The 18,042-nt window shown below is 32.1% G+C and overlaps 1 long non-coding RNA gene and 1 pseudogene across 8 annotated transcripts; both read left to right on the forward strand.

The window, feature by feature from the left end:
• The first annotated feature begins 637 nt into the window (after positions 1-637).
• LOC18602703 (azadirone synthase LFS-like) lies at positions 638-3,301 on the forward strand (annotated as a pseudogene).
• Positions 3,302-4,275: 974 nt separating this feature from the next.
• Positions 4,276-13,715, forward strand: LOC18602704 (uncharacterized). 8 transcript variants are annotated; one of them, XR_016025753.1, is made up of 10 exons: positions 4,276-4,554; positions 4,685-4,746; positions 4,894-4,959; positions 10,093-10,228; positions 11,152-11,229; positions 11,384-11,478; positions 12,085-12,186; positions 12,278-12,378; positions 12,502-12,633; positions 13,397-13,715. It is a non-coding gene; the product is annotated as an uncharacterized LOC18602704 (long non-coding RNA). The 8 variants fall into 8 exon arrangements; XR_016025755.1 differs by having other exon boundaries at positions 12,324-12,378; XR_016025754.1 differs by having other exon boundaries at positions 11,152-11,259; positions 11,384-12,186.
• The last annotated feature ends 4,327 nt before the right edge of the window (positions 13,716-18,042 follow it).

Below are 18,042 nucleotides of genomic sequence, written 5' to 3' on the forward strand. Positions count from 1 at the left end.
CCTATTTCTCTATATTGGTGGCGTAATGAATACTGTACATGAGCCTGTTTCCCATATAATATATCCTGTTATGTTTCTTGATTTAATTCTTAATTTTTAGGAAAAAAAAACCTTAACCAAATAGATGAGCTGCCCAACATGTAGAGGAAAGTAGGAATACTCATCGTTTATCGAGTTTGAATTCTTCTCAAGAACATCTCTTGGAAGGAAGGCGTAGTGGCAGACAGAATGCAACTTTTCTAAGTTTCGAGCAACATTGTGTTACAGAGAGGAATACAAGGCAGCAAACTGAGCAATCAAGTAAAACCCCAACCAAATTTCCAGTCATATACCCTGCAGCTGCACTGTTACAAGCTCCCCTCCCCTCCGTTCAGTTTCAATAAGCAAGGGCATTAAATTCAAACCCTAGCGACCCTGCAAGTAAAAGGTTCTGAAAATTTACTTGAGACTTGAGACACCATCATAAGCCTTGAAACCGAAAATAGACCACAACTTGAAAATTTTGAAATTGTCAGAGGAAATGGAATTATCATGTAAGCCAGATTTTTTTTAAAAAAAAGTTCAATTAATCAAATTTTTATCTTTGAAAGATCCGGATTATTTCTCCATGAGTAGATAGGCCAACATCAACAAACATATGTTAAATACATTGTGTAGAGAAACAAACACATCTGGTAGGAGGCAATGTTATTCATTGACAGCTAGTTGTGGAAATTGCAAATTGAATAAGGCGCTGGGTTCTAGGAGGTTTAGTGTTGCTGGGGCTGATATTTTTAAGGCTTGGTCTGTTTTGAAAAAGAACCCCGAAGCAGGTGTTGAAGCAGCTTACCCCCAAATTGACATTGATGATGCAGTTGACACTCCTCATCCTGTCACTGCAAACTTAAGGTTTGAAGGAGGGAAGAAAGTGCTGTTCTCATCAAGATTAGGGAATAGAAAATGGAGATGTTATGAAGAAATCAAAGAAAAACTCATGAGCAAGGTCACAAAAAGAAAGAAAAGTGTGAAGAAGAAATCTCGACGGAATACCAAGAGGAGCAGCTGTGGCAGTGAAAATTGGATAGTTAACCGTTCTCTTTCTGAATCGGAATTTGGTAATCCCTGCAAAAGGGCTTGATCATATAACACATGATCAATGTTTAGTGAATTATCGTGTACAACCGTTTTACACACTATTAGTGGGGACTCTGTGTTTGGAGTCTTGTGTTCTAACAGTGTAGAATGATGATTTATGGACATTGAATCTTTTCCAACACGGTTGTTTGAGTGGAAAGAGAATTTTGGGAGGAGTCTTTTAGAATGTTCATTGCATTTTTTAAAAACAAATCCTTTTAGAATACAAGCTAAATTGAAATACAATGTTAACAATGGACATTGTATTTCCAGATCTAAATTGAAAAAAAGATGAGAGTAATCTGAACAATCGGCATCAGGCAATTAAACACAAGCTTTGTGGATTTTTAGAAAGACAACAAGTAAGAAGCAAACACCCTTATTTATTGTCCTCACCAGGTAGCATCTCAACTGCCAACTCTATCCGTCGGGTTTTCTTTCTTTCTTTTGCTTCTAGCATGCTAAATATAATGTTTTTTCTTTTACTCTTTGTTCAATCCTCAGGTAGTTGCAGTTTGGCTCTGTAAATTTCTTGTTGTAAAGATACTGTTTATGAAGCTGGGAACAGCAAAACCATGCAAGTATGAACGTTTATGTACTTCCAAATGCAATAAATATTGCTTTTTGGATTAGGAGGTTCAACTTGCTCTCAGAATTGGCTATAATATTTGTATCTCAGCAGGCTTGCATGGACCATGGTTTCTTTTACCTTGTGAATCATGGCGTGGAGGAAGAACTTTTTAAGGAAGTTTTGGAGCAGAGTAGCATGTTTTTTGCACTCCCAGTCGAAGAGAAGATGAAATTGGCTAAAAAGAATCACAGAGGTTACACAGCGCTCTGTGCTGAAAAACTCGATGCTTCTTTAAATACCAAAGGTTTTTTTTTAATTAACGTTATCTTTTTCTTCTTATTATTTTTTCACTTATTTTTTTCTTAAGTTGCCTGTTCAGTGATCGTGTCAACGAGTTTGATGTGAGATACTAGTGGAATTACCCAAGATTTTCCAATATCGAATACACAGAAACACTGAGCCAAAAAAATACACAGAAACCAAAAATGAACTTGCTTACTGATCAGGATCTTTATGCTTTTGATTTTGAATTCTTTTCCTATTCTCTGTTTGTGACCCATTAAATGGATCTACCCATTTCAGTAGAGTTACTTTGCTTCGTTTCTTCCCCGGTTTACATATATGATGTAAGAATGAACACTTGTGACTGGTTGGAAAACAGGTGACAGTAAAGAGAGTTTCTATATTATTCCCTTAGCAGATAACCTCAATCAGTGGCCTTTAGAAGCTGCTATGTATTGTATGGTTATCTTATGCAAAAACATCTTGTAAAAGTTGCCCCAAATTTCTTGATTCATCCTTTGTTTAGATAGTTTCTTCATATAATCGGATGTTTTCTGGCTTGGAAATTTCAGAAGATCTGCCATCTTGGGGAAGCACAATGGAGACTTTACCATAAGAAAGTGCTGTGAGTCCCCTACTGTTTATTTACATGTTGGCATTTATGGTTTTCTGATGAGAATAAAAATTTCTCATTGATTATATTTTGCTTGGAAAATTGAATGAGATACCTCTGCCAGGACAATATTTTGGTGGCAGAAGTATCTCAGAATTCCAGCTTGTAGAATGAAAAGACTGCCAGATTTACAAGGTGCCAAATTTGGTGCGTCAGGTGTGCTAGGACAAGATTAGTTTCTTTAATAGCCCTGGATTTGAAATTGGATGAGGATTTCTTTGAGAAGGTGGGAGCACCGAAAGAACCAATGGCATTCATTCGCATATTACACTATCCAGGCACAATAGCACTGATTGGCTTCTTTATATTTGTTTTAGTAATTGATTGATGTGAAGTTTTTATGGAACTTCTTTTTTTTCTTTTACTTTTTTCTTTTCTTTCTTCATTAATATTTTGCCTTGCACATGTAGATATTTAACAAAACTTTCCCTTCTAGCGAAGAAATATATGGATAAAAAACAGATGATGAGAAGTTGAGAGCCATAAAACCTTAAAAGATGACATTGTGTTTCTTAATTTTGATGTTAGGGGACTTGGACTCATCTAGTGAAGAAATATATGGTGCTTCTGCTCATTCAGATTATGGGATGATCACTCTTCTGGTGACTGATGGTGTTCCAGGGCTTCAGGCATGTTTCCTGTCAATAATATGCAACCCCTAAATTCTGTCAACATCTAAGATTTACAATCTATTACATTTAAAAGATAATTTTATTAAAAAAAATTCTCTCTTGACAAAAAATATATAACTAGAAAGAAGCCATACGTATATCGACCCGACTATGAACATTTTTATTGTTTCACGATCGACTAATTCCTTGATAAGCACACCATGAAAGTCACATCTAAGTTGTTAGATTGATTGACAATATTCTATAGTTTAATTTCCACACTTGAATCTTTTAGAATAGAACTTAATTTTCTTTTACATAATCCTAACTTTAGATATATGATATAACAAAGATTTTGTTTTCAAATGTGAATGTCTAAAACCAAATTTAAGTAGGATGATGTTCAATTTTTTTTAAAAAAAATGGTCAGTTATGTTAAATTGGATTTAAATATTATAAATGATTTGAAAATTATAAATAAAAAAAAATAAAAAACCTAATATCTCGATGTTAAAAAGTTAAATAAATTAATGAAAATATTATTAAAAGAAAAAGTTCAGAGAGAAGATTAGTCATAATTTTTTAATGTATAATTTCACTTTAAAATTGAATTTGTAAAACATCAAAACGTAATAGTGTAGAAAATTTGCATGTCTGAAAGAAGATTATTTTCATGAATTAACTGAATTAATAAAGTAATTATTTTTTCTTGCCTATAAAATAAACAATCTTATTTTTTTTAACTTATAATGTTATTTTGTAAATTATCCTTACAATTAAAGTGGCCTAACATTTTCTATTTTTATTTTTCTTTCTAATAAAATTTTATTGATTTAAAGAGAATTTTAAAAAAAAAAAGGTGAAAAACCAATTCTAAAATGAGAAATAAAGAAGCAAAGTTTTCTTTTTTTAAGAAAATGATCAAAGTCGGTGAAACTGATGTTAGTTGACCGGTCAAACCAGAAAAATAATATTTAATCCTGAGGCTAATTGACCGTTACATAATATTCCTTCTTCGCGGTGTGTTTGGAGCGTCAAGGCACAGAGCCGACTATCCTCGCCTTCCCCTTAGTCATCTCCTTTCTGAAGCTCCACGCTTCCCACCTTCTCTCCTGCGCGTCGCCAAGCCAAACGCTATCCTTCTCAAGGCACCACCACCGTTGAGCCGCAGCCGCCGCTTCAGTCGAACAACCTCCTCCGCGGTTAACACTTCTTCAATTCAACAGCATTCCTCGACGAACGCCAGCGACGAGTCACAGAGAGCTTCCAATCTCACATTTCAACAAGCCATTCAAAGACTCCAGGTTCCAAGAACTACGACTACTCACATTCCTTTTTAACTATGTTTTACACTGGTATTGTTACTATTATACTTTGTTGTTTTAAATAACTTGTTAGGTACTAAAATAGGTGTAATTGTTGCTAATTTCGTAGGAATATTGGGCGTCGGTTGGATGTGCAGTGATGCAATGGAGCAACACATAGATAACCTAATAGTAATGGCCTAATTTCATTACCATAATTGTTTTTACCATTATATTCTTCTACTTTCCATTTTGGTGAAAAAGCATTTTACGCGGCTGATTTTTGAATTCTTGTCAATCGCCAGTTTGTTTCATTAAGATTTTGTTTGTAATGATTAGGTTGGAGCCGGGACTATGAATCCTTTGACATACTTGAGTTCTCTGTCCGGTACCATGGAATGTTGTGTAAGTATATGAAAGCAAGTTTCTATAAGTCAAAATAATTTCTTATACATTGGAATGATTCTTTTTGATTTTGAGTCTGTCTTTTGATGATTATTTGTTGAGAACACTTATCTATGTGTGCTTTATGCATGAGCTTAAATATGAGGGGCCGGTTAAATATGTCATTGGATGTTTCAGGTTCTAGTTGTTGGCCTGAGATGCATCGACTTTCATCCATTTTTATTTATGTTTTCTTCTGGTTATTTATTTTGTTGTTGTTGTTGTTGTGCATTTTTGTTTTCTTTGCACAATCATCCATGAGAACTTTTCATTCTTACTAGTGATGGAAAATGCAAAGTTTGAAGAAGCTTCTCGGGTTAGCTTATTTAAATTTTATTTTTTGAAACTCATGATGGATTTGAGTGGTTACTTAGGGTGAGAATCACTTTGTACTGTTTTAATATATAAAATAAACTGTAAGGATGTGAGCATGTGGATTTCTTATTATACATTAGGTATAACGGTGCCAATATCTATTGTCTTGTTATGTGGTGCATTCTTATGATTTAATTGAAGGTATGGTGCAAAATACATATTGAATATATTTGTCATGGTACTCTTATTGTGTAATAAAAGCATAATGGTGTTTATTTAAACATATACTTTAATGTGTTAATTTGACATTTCGATTGTACATAAAGGTACAATAGTGTTAATTGAGAATTCCTTTTATTTGATTGTCATGATTGATTTGGTTGGTTAGCTTAAGGTGAGAACCACTTTGTGGTGTTTGGAGAAATAAAAAAACGATAAGGTGTGGGCATTTGGCATTCCTATCATACATTAAGGTATAATGGTGCCAATATGTAGATCTAACATTTTGGTTTATAGTGCATTCCTATTTTATCATTGAAGGTATAAAGGTGTAAACTAGATATTTAAAAAGACATTTAACATGGCATTCCTATTGTGCAATAAAGGCACAATGATGCTTATGTGAACACATAGCTTGATGTGTTAATTTGACATTTCGATTTTAGGTTAAAGTACAATGGTGTCAATTGAGAATTTCTTTTGTTTAATTATCATGATTGGTTTGGTTGGTTAGTTTAAGGTGAGAACCACTTTGTGTTGCTTGGAGAAATAAATAAGCTAAAAGGTGTGGACATTTGGCATTCCTATTATACATTTAGGTATAATGGTGCCAATATGTAAATCTAATATCTTGGTGCAAAATAGATATTTAAAATATTTGACATGACATTCCTATTATGCAATAAAGGCACAATGGTGCTTATGTGAACATATGCCTTAATGTGTTAATTTGACATTTCGATTGTACATTAAGATGTAATGGTGTCAATTGAGAATTTTTTTTGTTTGATTATCATGATGGATTTGGTTGGTTAGCTTAAAGTGAGAACCACTTTGTGTTGTTGCATTCCTATTGTGCAATAACGGCACAATGGTGCTTATGTGAACATATAACTTAATGTGTTAATTTAACATTTCGATTGTATATTAAGGTACAATGGTGTCAATTGAGAATTCCTTTTGTTTAATTATCATGATGGATTCGGTTGGTTAGTTTAAGGTGAGTACCACTTTGTGGTGTTTGAAGAAATAAAAAAATTATAAGGTGGCAAGTGGCATTCCTATTATACGTTAAAGTATAATGGTGTCAATATATAAATCTAACTTCTGGATGTATGCTACATTCCTATTTTACTATTGAAGGTATAAAGGTGCAAAATAGATATTTAAAATATTTGACATGACATTCTTATTGTGCAATGAAAACACGATAGTGCTTATGTGAACATATAACTTAATATGTTAATTTGACATTCCGATTGTACATTAAGGTACAATGGTGTCAATTGTACATTAATGTTTTGTTGTCATGATGGATTTGATTAGTAAGCTTAAGATGGGAATTACTTTGTGGTTTTGGCAAAAGAAAGATACTATAAGGTGTATGCATTTGACATTTCTATTATACATTAAGGTATAATGGTGTTAATATGTAAATCTAACATCTTGATATATGGTGCATTCCAATTTTACTATTGAAGATATAATGATACAAAATAGATATTTAAAATATATGACATGGCATTTCTACTATGCAATAAAGAAACAATGGTGCTTATGTGAATGTATAGTTTGATGTATTAATTTCTCATTCTGATTGTACATTGAGGTATAATGGTGTCAATTGAGAATTCCTTTTGTTTCATTGTCATTATGGATTTGGTTGGTTAGCTTAAGGTGGGAACCACTTTGTGGCATTTGGCGAAAGAAAGAAACTATAAGGTGTGCACATTTGACGTTTCCATCATACATTAAGGTATAATGGTGCCAATATGTGAATCTAACATCTTGTTATACGGTGCATTCTTATTTGACCACCAAAGGTATAATGATGCAAAATAGATATTTAAAATATTTGACATGACATTCTTATTATGCGTTAAAGGCACAATGGTGCTTATGTGAACATTTAGCTTAATTTGTTAATTTGACATTTTAATTGTATATTAAGGTATAATTGTGTCAATTGGGAATTCCTTTTGTTTGATAATCAAGATGGATTTGGTTGTTATCTTAAGGTGAGAACCATTTTACGGTGTTTGGCGAAATAAAAAAACTATAAGTTAAGGGCATTTGGCATTCCTATTGTACATTTAGGTATGATGGTGTCAATATGTAAATCTAATATCTTGATATATGGTGCATTCCTATTTTACCATTGAAGGTATAATGGTGCAAAATAGATAATTAAAATATTTGTTATGGCATTCCTATTGTGCAATAAAGGCACAATGGTGTTGATATAAGCATATAGCTTGATGCGTTAATTTAATATTCCGATTGTACATTAAGTTACAATAGTGTCAATTGAGAATTCCTTTTGTTTGATTATCATGATGGATTTGGTTGGTTAGCTTAAGGTAAGCACCACTTTGTGGTGTTTTGAGTAATAAAGAAACTATAAAGTGTGAGCATGTGACATTCCTATTATACATTAAGATCTAATGATACCAATATGTAAATCTAGCATCTTATGCATTTCTATTTTACCGTCGAAGGTATAATGGTGCGAAAGAGAAATTAAATTTTTGACATGGCATTCCTATTGTGCATTTATTGCACAATATATACCATGATGTGTTAATTTAATATTCTGATTATACATTAAGTTAAAATCGTGTCAATTTAAAATTCCTTTTGTTTCATTGTCATGATGGATTTGGTTGGTTTGTTGAGGGTGAGAAGCACTTTGTGGTGTTTGGAGAAATAAAGAAATTGTAAGGTGTGGCAAGTGGCATTCCTATTATACGTTAAGGTGTAATGGTACCAATATGTAAATCTAACATCTTGATATAAAGTGCATTTCTATTCTACCATTGAAGGTATAATGATGCAAATAGATATTTAAAATATTTCACATGACATTCTAATTGTGCAATGAAAGCAAGATGTTGCTTATGCGAGCATGTAACTTAATGTGTTAATTTGACATTTCGATTGTGTATTAAGGTACAATAATGTTAATATTGTAACTTAATGGTGCAAATAGAATTCCTTTTGTTTTGTTGTCATGATGGATTTGGTTGGTAAGCTTAGGGTGGGAACCACTTTGTGGTGTTTGGCAATAGAAAGAAACTATAAGGTATGTGGCAAAATAAATGTTTGATGATTATATCATTCCGATTGTATCAATGTTTGGCAAAATAAAGAAACTATAAAGTGTGTGCATTTGACATTCCTATTATACATTAAGGAATAATGGTGTTAATATGTAGATTTAACATCTTGATATGTCGTGCATTCCTATTTTACCATTAAAAGTATAATGATTCAAAATAGATATTTAAAATATTTGACATGTTATTTCTGTTGTGCAATAAAGGCACAACGATACTTATTTGAATATATAGCTTGATATGTTATTTGACATTCCAATTATACATTAAGGTACAATGGTGCCAATTGTACATTGTCATGATGGATTTGGTTGATTTGCTTAAAGTGGGAACCACCTTGTGGTGTTTGGAGAAATAAAGAAACTATAAGGTGTGGGTATGTGGCATTCCCATTATACATTAAGGTATAATGGTGCCTATATGTAAATCTAGCATCTTGGTATATGATGCATTCTTATTTTACCATCAAAGATAAATGGTGTAAAATAGATATTTAAAATATTTGACATGACATTCTTATTGTGAAATAAAGGCGCAATGTTATTTATGTGAACATATTGTTTTATCTGTTAATTTGATATTCCGATTGTATATAAAAGTACAATGGTGTCAATTGAGGATATCTTATTTCTAATCATGAACAAAAAGAGTTATTTCATTGGCACATGATAAATATTTTTGCACATTGGAAAATTTTAAAATTTTTTTTATTGAAGAGAAGAATTTGAAACTCATGATAGATTTTAGTGGTTGCTTAATATGAGAATCACTTTGTGTTGTTTAGAGAGATAGAAGAAATTTTAAGGGTGTGGACATTTGGCATTCCTATTATGCACAAGGTATAATGATGCTAATATGTGAATCTTATTTTGTCATATGGTGCATTCTTATGATTTAATCCAAGGCATTATGGTGCAAAATATATATTGAATGTATTTGACATGACATTCCTCTTAGGTAATAAAGATACAATGGTGCTTATATGAGTATATACTTTGATGTGTTAATTTGACATTTTTATTGTGTATTAAGGTCGTAACACGCTGTCTAAAAAGAATCCACATATTGTGGAGATAACATTATCCTTTCTAAGTAGCTGATTAAAATGTTATCCATTTTTGTTTTTTTTGAAAGAAATAATCTATAGTTAATTTCTTGTTCAGATTTTGCATGACTTCTATCAATGTGTTGTCATCCATATAATATTTATCAGCTAATTGATAATTTGGAGTTCTTTATCAAAGTTATGTGGAGCCTAGCATCGGGACAGATGATAGTTGTTAAGGGGAAAATCCTAACAGGCTCCAATGCCACACTCAATTTCAGATCTGTGCGATTTATTGAATAGATCGTGTTTGTGATTTTTTAATGATTTTTTTAGCTTCTTTTGCAGTCATTTTCCTTTTCCTTTTCCTTATTCCCACCTTTCCTTGATTAATTTCAGGTTATACTAAAGCTCAATCCAGGAAATTCACAAGACCTCTTTTATTCGTAGCCTTTCAGCATTGAGTATTTGGGTGACCTTTTCTTCACATCTTGATATGCATTGTTTCATCCTATGTAAATATTTGTTCTTTCTTGTAAGTTGCTAGTTGCCATAATTCCTTAATGTTGCCTTTATTTTATTAATTTTCTTGTGTGTGCTAATCTTATACATGCTGGTTATCTTTATGGAACTTGATCTGGTTTGTAAGATAGCTTCCTCCTTGTATAGTATTGGACCGAAAATAATGAAATAGTTATCTTTTATGTTCTCATAAGCTGACAATTTAATTTTTTCAACTTTGAGCTTTGGCACAATAACTAGATTTTTGCTTAGATGCATTTGAACTGCACATTTAAAATGGTAACCATTTTTATAATGTAAAAGCGCATTGCCTTGGAAGCTTTTCTCTATGTCTGCACTTGTGGAGGTGTGTGCAGTTTCTAGTAATTTTATGCCTCCAAGATACTGACCAATTACTGTTAAACATCAATAATTTCTTTATATGTTTTTACTATATACTTGTTACATTGCCAAGAACATCCTATAATTTTTGATAAATTGGTTGGTTTAATGATGCTCAAAGTTAGGCACCATCTTCTATCCCTTCAAATTTAGAGGTCTAGGACTTTTATTGGTCTTTGATCATCCTCATTCTTAGTTCTTTTAAGGAATCAAATGGTATATAATTGAATAAATTATTTTTGACTTACTGGATACAACATATAATTTAATGTGAATGGTCATATATAATTGTATTCCAATGATTATTTTACAATATGCACATGCGTGAAATAGGTATTGATGTGAGTGAACATGATATATGGTTTGTCAAGGACAATTGGGACAGTCTGGTAATATGATCTATTTTCATGGTGTCTTGATGTGTATATATGTTTTCCAATCTGTATAGTTTTATGTAATTTTTTGTAAAGCCAGCTTGCTTCCTAATTTTGAGCACTTTAAAACCATGATATTTTTACGTCACTTTGCTATTATTGACCTCACGCATGCTTACAGGTACTTGGTGCATGGGGTTTGGGCTGGGAAATCTGGATCGATGGGATGGAGATCACACAATTCACCTACTTCCGGCAGGTTTGTTCTTTGACACATACGTGCTGAAATGTATGTTTTTTTTCTTTGAAAGTTGCGACTCTCACTCTCAGACTGCATTATGTGGTTTTATCCTGGTTTTCCAAAGTTATCCAAATTTCATGAACAATATCTTTCATCTCTCTCTCTCTCTCAGGCTGGAAGTCTTCAGTGTACTGAAGGAAAGAAAAACTTTAAGGAAATGGAGTATTGGTGGAATTTACGTGCCATTATTAAATAAAGTACAAAAAAGTATGTATATATTTAAATATTATTGTGATTCTTTAGTGGAATGCAAATTTAATATTTTACTTATGTATGAGTAGAGGAAGAATAATAGAAGAAAAAAATTGAAGTAAAAAGAGTAGTTGAAAGATCTAATTGAAAAGAAATAATAAGTCGAGAAACAAAATTGTGATTAGAAAAGTTTAGAGGACTAAACTGAGAATGATGAATAGTTGAAGGGCCTAAATTATAAAGGTTGAAAAGTTTGAGATTAAATAGTAAATAAGAAATATTGGAAGACTCATATGCAATTATGCCATTCCTAAGTAAATTGAATATCATGAAGTGTACATGTGAAATTAAAATGCAACTTGGATGCTGAATGGCCGGCCAGACCAATGCATAGGTTAAACAATAGAAGAAATGGGTGGGCGGGGCGGACAACACAAGGTTGTCCCCCCCACCATGTGTTAACAATGGGCGGACAACAAAAGGTTGTCCCCCATGATACAAAGTAAAGAAAAAAATGAGTGGAAAAATATGTCAAAGGATTAGATTTATGACTAAATGCTGTGGTAAAACACGGGTGAAGTAGAGAAGCTTTCATGCCCTTGAACTTACAATATTGTAAAGGTTCTTTCTGGAGAAGTGGAAGGAAAAGTTGCGGGGAAGCTGCCCAACCCGAGAGCTAACACCAGCACACATTGAGTTGGTAATTTGATTTGTTTTACAAAGGTAAGAATGGTGATTATAATTGAATTTGTATTAATTATTTTCTGGCCGAAGGCATAAAAATAATAACTTTACGATAGTATTAATTGAATAGGTGATGTGGATTGCTATGAGGATGATGAGATAAAAGTAAATTGCAGGTAATCCTACCAAGTTTTGTAGCCGTACCAAAGGCAACCTTGTCGAGTTTTAAAGGTAAGGAATAAGGTTTGGAGTTATATTACTAAAGGAAAATACTGTTCAGGTTGTGACAGCAGAATATGTACAAATTGTGGTACTGGAAATGTGACTAAAGGATGGTATAATGTGAATTGGTAGGAGCTTCTCGAATTAATGCATTCGAGGTCAGAACCGAGACACACAATTCCTTGAACGCTCGGGGATGCTTACTGAGTTGTTGAAAAATCACTTGGTGGAACTAAATAAAACTACAAGGGTGATTGTTTATTGGTGAGAAATCCCACCAATTGAGTTGAGTGGAGCTTTATAGTTAAATGCATGTGGATGCATCTCGCAATAGGATATGTGCTGCCATGTTACATTGATTTATGTGTTTAAGCTTAGATGAGCATGCTTAGTCTAGAGAACAATTATATATATATATATATATATATATATTTGTATATATGCCATGCTATTGGAAAGCATGAGTTGGTAAGTTATTCGATGTGTTTGTACCTAGATGCATATGCTTAGGTCAGAATAATTATATTTTGTGATGATATTCACCCATGTCGGGTTGTGTGCCACATGGTGGCATTGAAATATTGTAATGTTATGTAATTGGGAAGCATGAGCTATTAGACATCTAGGCGAATGCATTACGTGGATATGAAATTGTTCCTGAATATGCGGCTATTAGGCTAGGAATGAGTTAGAATATGAATGTTGATGTTTGTGCAACTAGTGGGCGAAAAGTATATTGATGAGATTAAGAAATATGTATGACCAATAGAGACATAGATTTGATCAAGCATGAATGTGATATGCCGTTGAGATGTGATCACAGTAAGACATAGCAAAATGAAATGTGCACTTAGGATATTAGGATGATCCCTGCCCTTCTGAATTCGAGATGTTTGACAATAGCTATGATAGCTTTATGACTAGATATGTTACATATGTATGTATTTTTATGTGATTTATTATGCTATGATAATATTTCCCCTCATTGAGTATTAGATGATTTACTCCTCTGTTGTATCATGTATAGATAAATGAGGCTATTGATCCTTGCGTGGCTAGTGTTGTCATTTGGACGAATAAAATTTTGGCATCTGGTAGGTTCCCTCTCGTAGTGTCACTCCACTAAGTCCTCCCCGCTTCTGGTTTTGAAAATGTAGAATTTGGGATTTGTGTAGGCATTATAGTGCCGTGTATTTGTTAAGGGTTGTTTTGTACGAACCCATGATGATGGCCAACGTAGGGCCTTATGGCCACCGTGAAAATTTTATTTAAGTCAATCGTGTCCCTAGGGCTCTATTGTAAATATCGAATTTAAGTTATGAAATGAACGTGTTTTGGCTATGAAACCCATGGACTTGAATATTGTGTTAGTATTTTTTAGACTTGCTCGAGTCTAGTGGGTTTCACTTATTTGGCTCATGCATCGGTCATGACTCTTTGGTTTGGGTTGTGATAAGAATTTTTTTTATAGAAGAGGAATTCAAATTTAATTTTTACAAGCACTCAAGTATTTGATTTATTAATTGATTGATGATTTCTTTACTTAAAGAGTAAGGTTCGAATATCTTTTTCCTCAATTCAAAAATAAAAAAAATTAATTTTTACGAAGAAGATAAATTAATATAACTATTATGAAATCAAATAATCAAAAAAAATCTTTTACATTTAAACATTTGATTTATTAATAAATGTATGTATCATCTCTCAAAGATTTGTATTTTTTAAATATTTTTGTCAATTTAGTCTTATAGACTTTAATTTTGTTCAATTTAGTCTCTGTATTATTTTTTTATTCAAAATACAAAAAATCTTTTAGACTTAAACATTGGATTTATTGACAAGTATATGTCTCATCTATCAAAGATTTATATTTTTTAAATATTTTTTTCAATTTAGTCTCTATACATTTTAATTTTATTCAATTTAATATATATTATATATTTTTATTTAATTTAATCTATAATGCGGTATAGATTTTTTTTAAGAAAATTTTTGCTCGATTTATCACGTCAACATGTTAGTGTCACGTTAGTATTATCATATTATCATATCAGTGTCACATGGCACTATTACATTAATATTGACGTGATGTTGATATCATCACCTCTAACAGTAAAATTAAATGACATTAAGGAGAAGGGCTAAATTATTTTAATTTCTAAAATCAAGAAATTAAATTGACCAAAATTTGAGTATAAAGATTAAATTGATGAAAATATACAAATACAGGAACTACTTTAATCGGCTCTCTCCGGTAAAGTAAGTCACAGTTGCCTTGAGAACTCATTCAAGGCCTGAAGCTCCAAAGGCTGGTTTGGCAACATTTTTTAAGTTGTCGATATGTGCTGAGGATTATGCTGTCTTTGTAGCAATAGCTACATACTCTCTTGGTTTGATTGACAGCCAGGGGAAGGCAAAAAGGTTGACCTTTATTTTTTTTTTTCTCTCCGTCACAAAGCTTGACCATTTCATAATTTTATATTGTTCCGGGCAGAGATGAGTCAGCTACTTGGCTTTCTGTGTTTTCTTTTTCAGGTCTTGAATTTTGGGTATTCCTGTTTGCCGGAGATTATAGTTTTGGTTGTCTAGTGCGTCCTGTTTTTTCCTTGTATCTGATGAGTGATTTTCAAGCTTGCTCTGTTATCTCAGAGTTTCCTTTTGTTCTGGCTGCTAGCCATTAGATTGGTGTTTTTTAAAGTTTAAGGTTTGGGGTTTAGAGTCACATCATTCAATCTATTCGTACACAAATATGTAATAAACATAGACGGAACACGTATACATGACAAATGCCTTATATCTGTGTTTTGCATAATGACCATATAATAATAAACAACTTAATAATCAGTCAATTATATATCTACCCTTACGTATTCATGAAGGAGAAGATTGGAAGCAGATATCAAATTCTAATTCCCACACTATTATATTAAAAAGAATACAATTTGTGTGGTACTAATTTAAGACAGAGTAGAAGTTTAATATGGTTTTACACTTTCACTAATATTCCTTTGATGAATATGTCAAATGGAATTAGATACCGCACTTGGGTTAAATATAAGCACAATAAGCAAGTGGGAATCAATTTTTTATGAATAGCAAATAATGAAAAACCGAAGGATTGCTACACTGGCAGCGCAAACTGTGATGCGGTCTCCTATATTCACTGCATTGTTGGAAAAAGAGGAACATTTTGACATTCAATACGTATCGTTTAATATTCTCTTCTCTTCATTCTGTATTGGATAATACTCTAATTCTTTATTTTCTGCATAGAATATAGCATAAATTGTAGTGTGATGGATAGATTGCTAAAATCTTCAACCGAGATCCTTTTCCTATATAAATTGCCCTCACTCGCAAATAGATCACACACAAAATAAGTAGCCGAAGCCCAAAAGCAGTAGTTAGGATGGCTAAGGTTATGGTCTTAATGTTGCTCATTTTGAGTCTTAATCCGACTATTTTAACATCGGCAATAAGACATTTGAAGATTGTGGTGCCTAACAGAGGGTTTGTTCCACCTTCCCAGCCTTCACACTGCACCTATATTCCAGGAAATAAAGGCCAACCACCTTGTTACAATAATCCAGTCAAAGGTATGTTTTATATATATATATATATGGTAGGTATTTACTACCTCAGATAACCCAGTCTTTTTTCATTTCCTATTGTTTGAATTTTTGCAGATATTGAAATAGCAGAATTTAAAGTTTTAAATCTTCTTTTTTCGTTTTTATGAAACACAGTTATGATCTCCGCATTATTGTATCTGCAACAATTTTCCTTTCAATATTTCTTATTTTAACTTTACGTAAATAAATTGATATGGATCCTATTCAATCAAATCAAAAAAATATTTATTTTTTTCTGTAATTACTTGTACTTTAAAATATGATTAATGAAACAAAGTAAATAACTGAATTTGAAAATTCTTTCTGTTCTCCAAAAGTGGATAATTACACCATTTACCTTCTTTTATTGTTACATTTTAGAAGTAGTGCAGATAAACCGAACAGGTCTAAAATGTTTGGTAATAATAATAATAATAATTTGATTTTGTCCCATGATTCATTCTGCATTTATACTCTTCCAGGCGATGAAAATGGAAAAAAGTCTGGGGAATAAAATGGAAACCCCTCACTTTGGGAAAGAAAAATTCTTGCTTCTTTGGTTCCAAATTGAGTCCACATTCTCACTTATATTATATCAGTATAAAACTAATAAAGTTTTACGTTCTTTGCTATCTTTTTATTTTATTTATATTTTACTTATTCGATCTTTTGTTTTAACAGCACTAATTCCATAAATCATGCATGTCAAATTTTAAGTTAATCGGAAAAGTCGAATTATGTATTTGATGATAATAAAATTTTAAACATTAACTTTTCCCCTAACCGCATACTCCATAACGTTAGAAAAAAGGTTCTATTTTATGTTGACTTTTCATAACAATAGTTTGACCAACTTTTAAATAGAAAACTGTCTAATCATTGAAATGAATTGAAAACAGCGTAAATATTCGGTTTTTATTTTTTTATTTTTTCTAAATCAGAAGCTCCTTTAAAGATTTGTATTGGTAATTTTGCAGGCAACGACGCATGGAAGAATCCATGATAGCTATCGGCGGGATATATATTTTATCACATGTACAGAAAGGTTTAGGTTATTTTGTTTAATGTATGTCCCTACCTGTAACGACATTAGTTATTATCAATGATGCTGATGTTGTACTTCCTACAAGGAAGTCGTGCTTTGCTCAGTGTCTTGCTTTTCAAGTCAGAAGATTCGGTGTGAAGGTTTTGGTATTTTGCCAACATTGTGGGAAATCCATTCCCATTAAGAATGCTTAAAAGTCCTCAAGTGGAAATGGACCTTAGTTTAAAAAGTCTATTATTTATACTGCTAGGAAGAAATTCTGTCTGCTAGCCATTTTTCCAGTATACCAAACTTGTTATTTACTAGATCTCCTCTTTCTATGTTCAAACCACTTGAATGATGGTTCACTTATCCTTTAGATTGTGTACAACTAATTTTGTTTTTCAATGAAAAGACCTCGGTTATTCTTACAATTTTGTTGCCTTCATTCCAACAAGTTGAAACATAATAATCCAATCCATTAAAAACATGTATATATGGGACAGTGTTGCAACCATCTGCGGTGAAATAGTTTCGGATTGAACAAGACAAGCTCATAAATAATACTACTGCCATTTATTAGATTCTTTCTTGAGCTAAAGTTCCTCGAATCCAGACTAGCAAGCATCTTTTTTTTTTTTTCTTTTCCATATATGTGACATAATGTGTTTATCTTTAATTTACTTGCTTATCATTAATCCAAAATGCAATTACGTTAAATTTTAAAGTTCATAACTTGTCTCCAAAACATCAATCAAGTTTCTGGGTGAAAAAAAAAAAATTCAAAACACTGAATTTATTGTATCTTGTATCTTTAATTTACTTGCTTATCATTAATCAAAATGCAATTACGTTAATTTATTGTATCTTGTATCGTTTCCCGTAATTCAGATGCTACACTGATTAAGAAAAAAAATAACAATTCTACAAAAATTAATTTGCAAATAAAATTCACAAAAATGTATCGAGATGTGACAATCAAGCAAAAAGAGTTTTTTTTTTTTTCCTAATTATTTGACATATATGACAGGTTCAAAT

The sequence above is a fragment of the Theobroma cacao genome, chromosome 4 (genome assembly GCF_053813885.1).
Source record: "Theobroma cacao isolate CCN51 chromosome 4, ASM5381388v1, whole genome shotgun sequence".
In the NCBI taxonomy this organism is placed as follows: domain Eukaryota; kingdom Viridiplantae; phylum Streptophyta; class Magnoliopsida; order Malvales; family Malvaceae; genus Theobroma; species Theobroma cacao.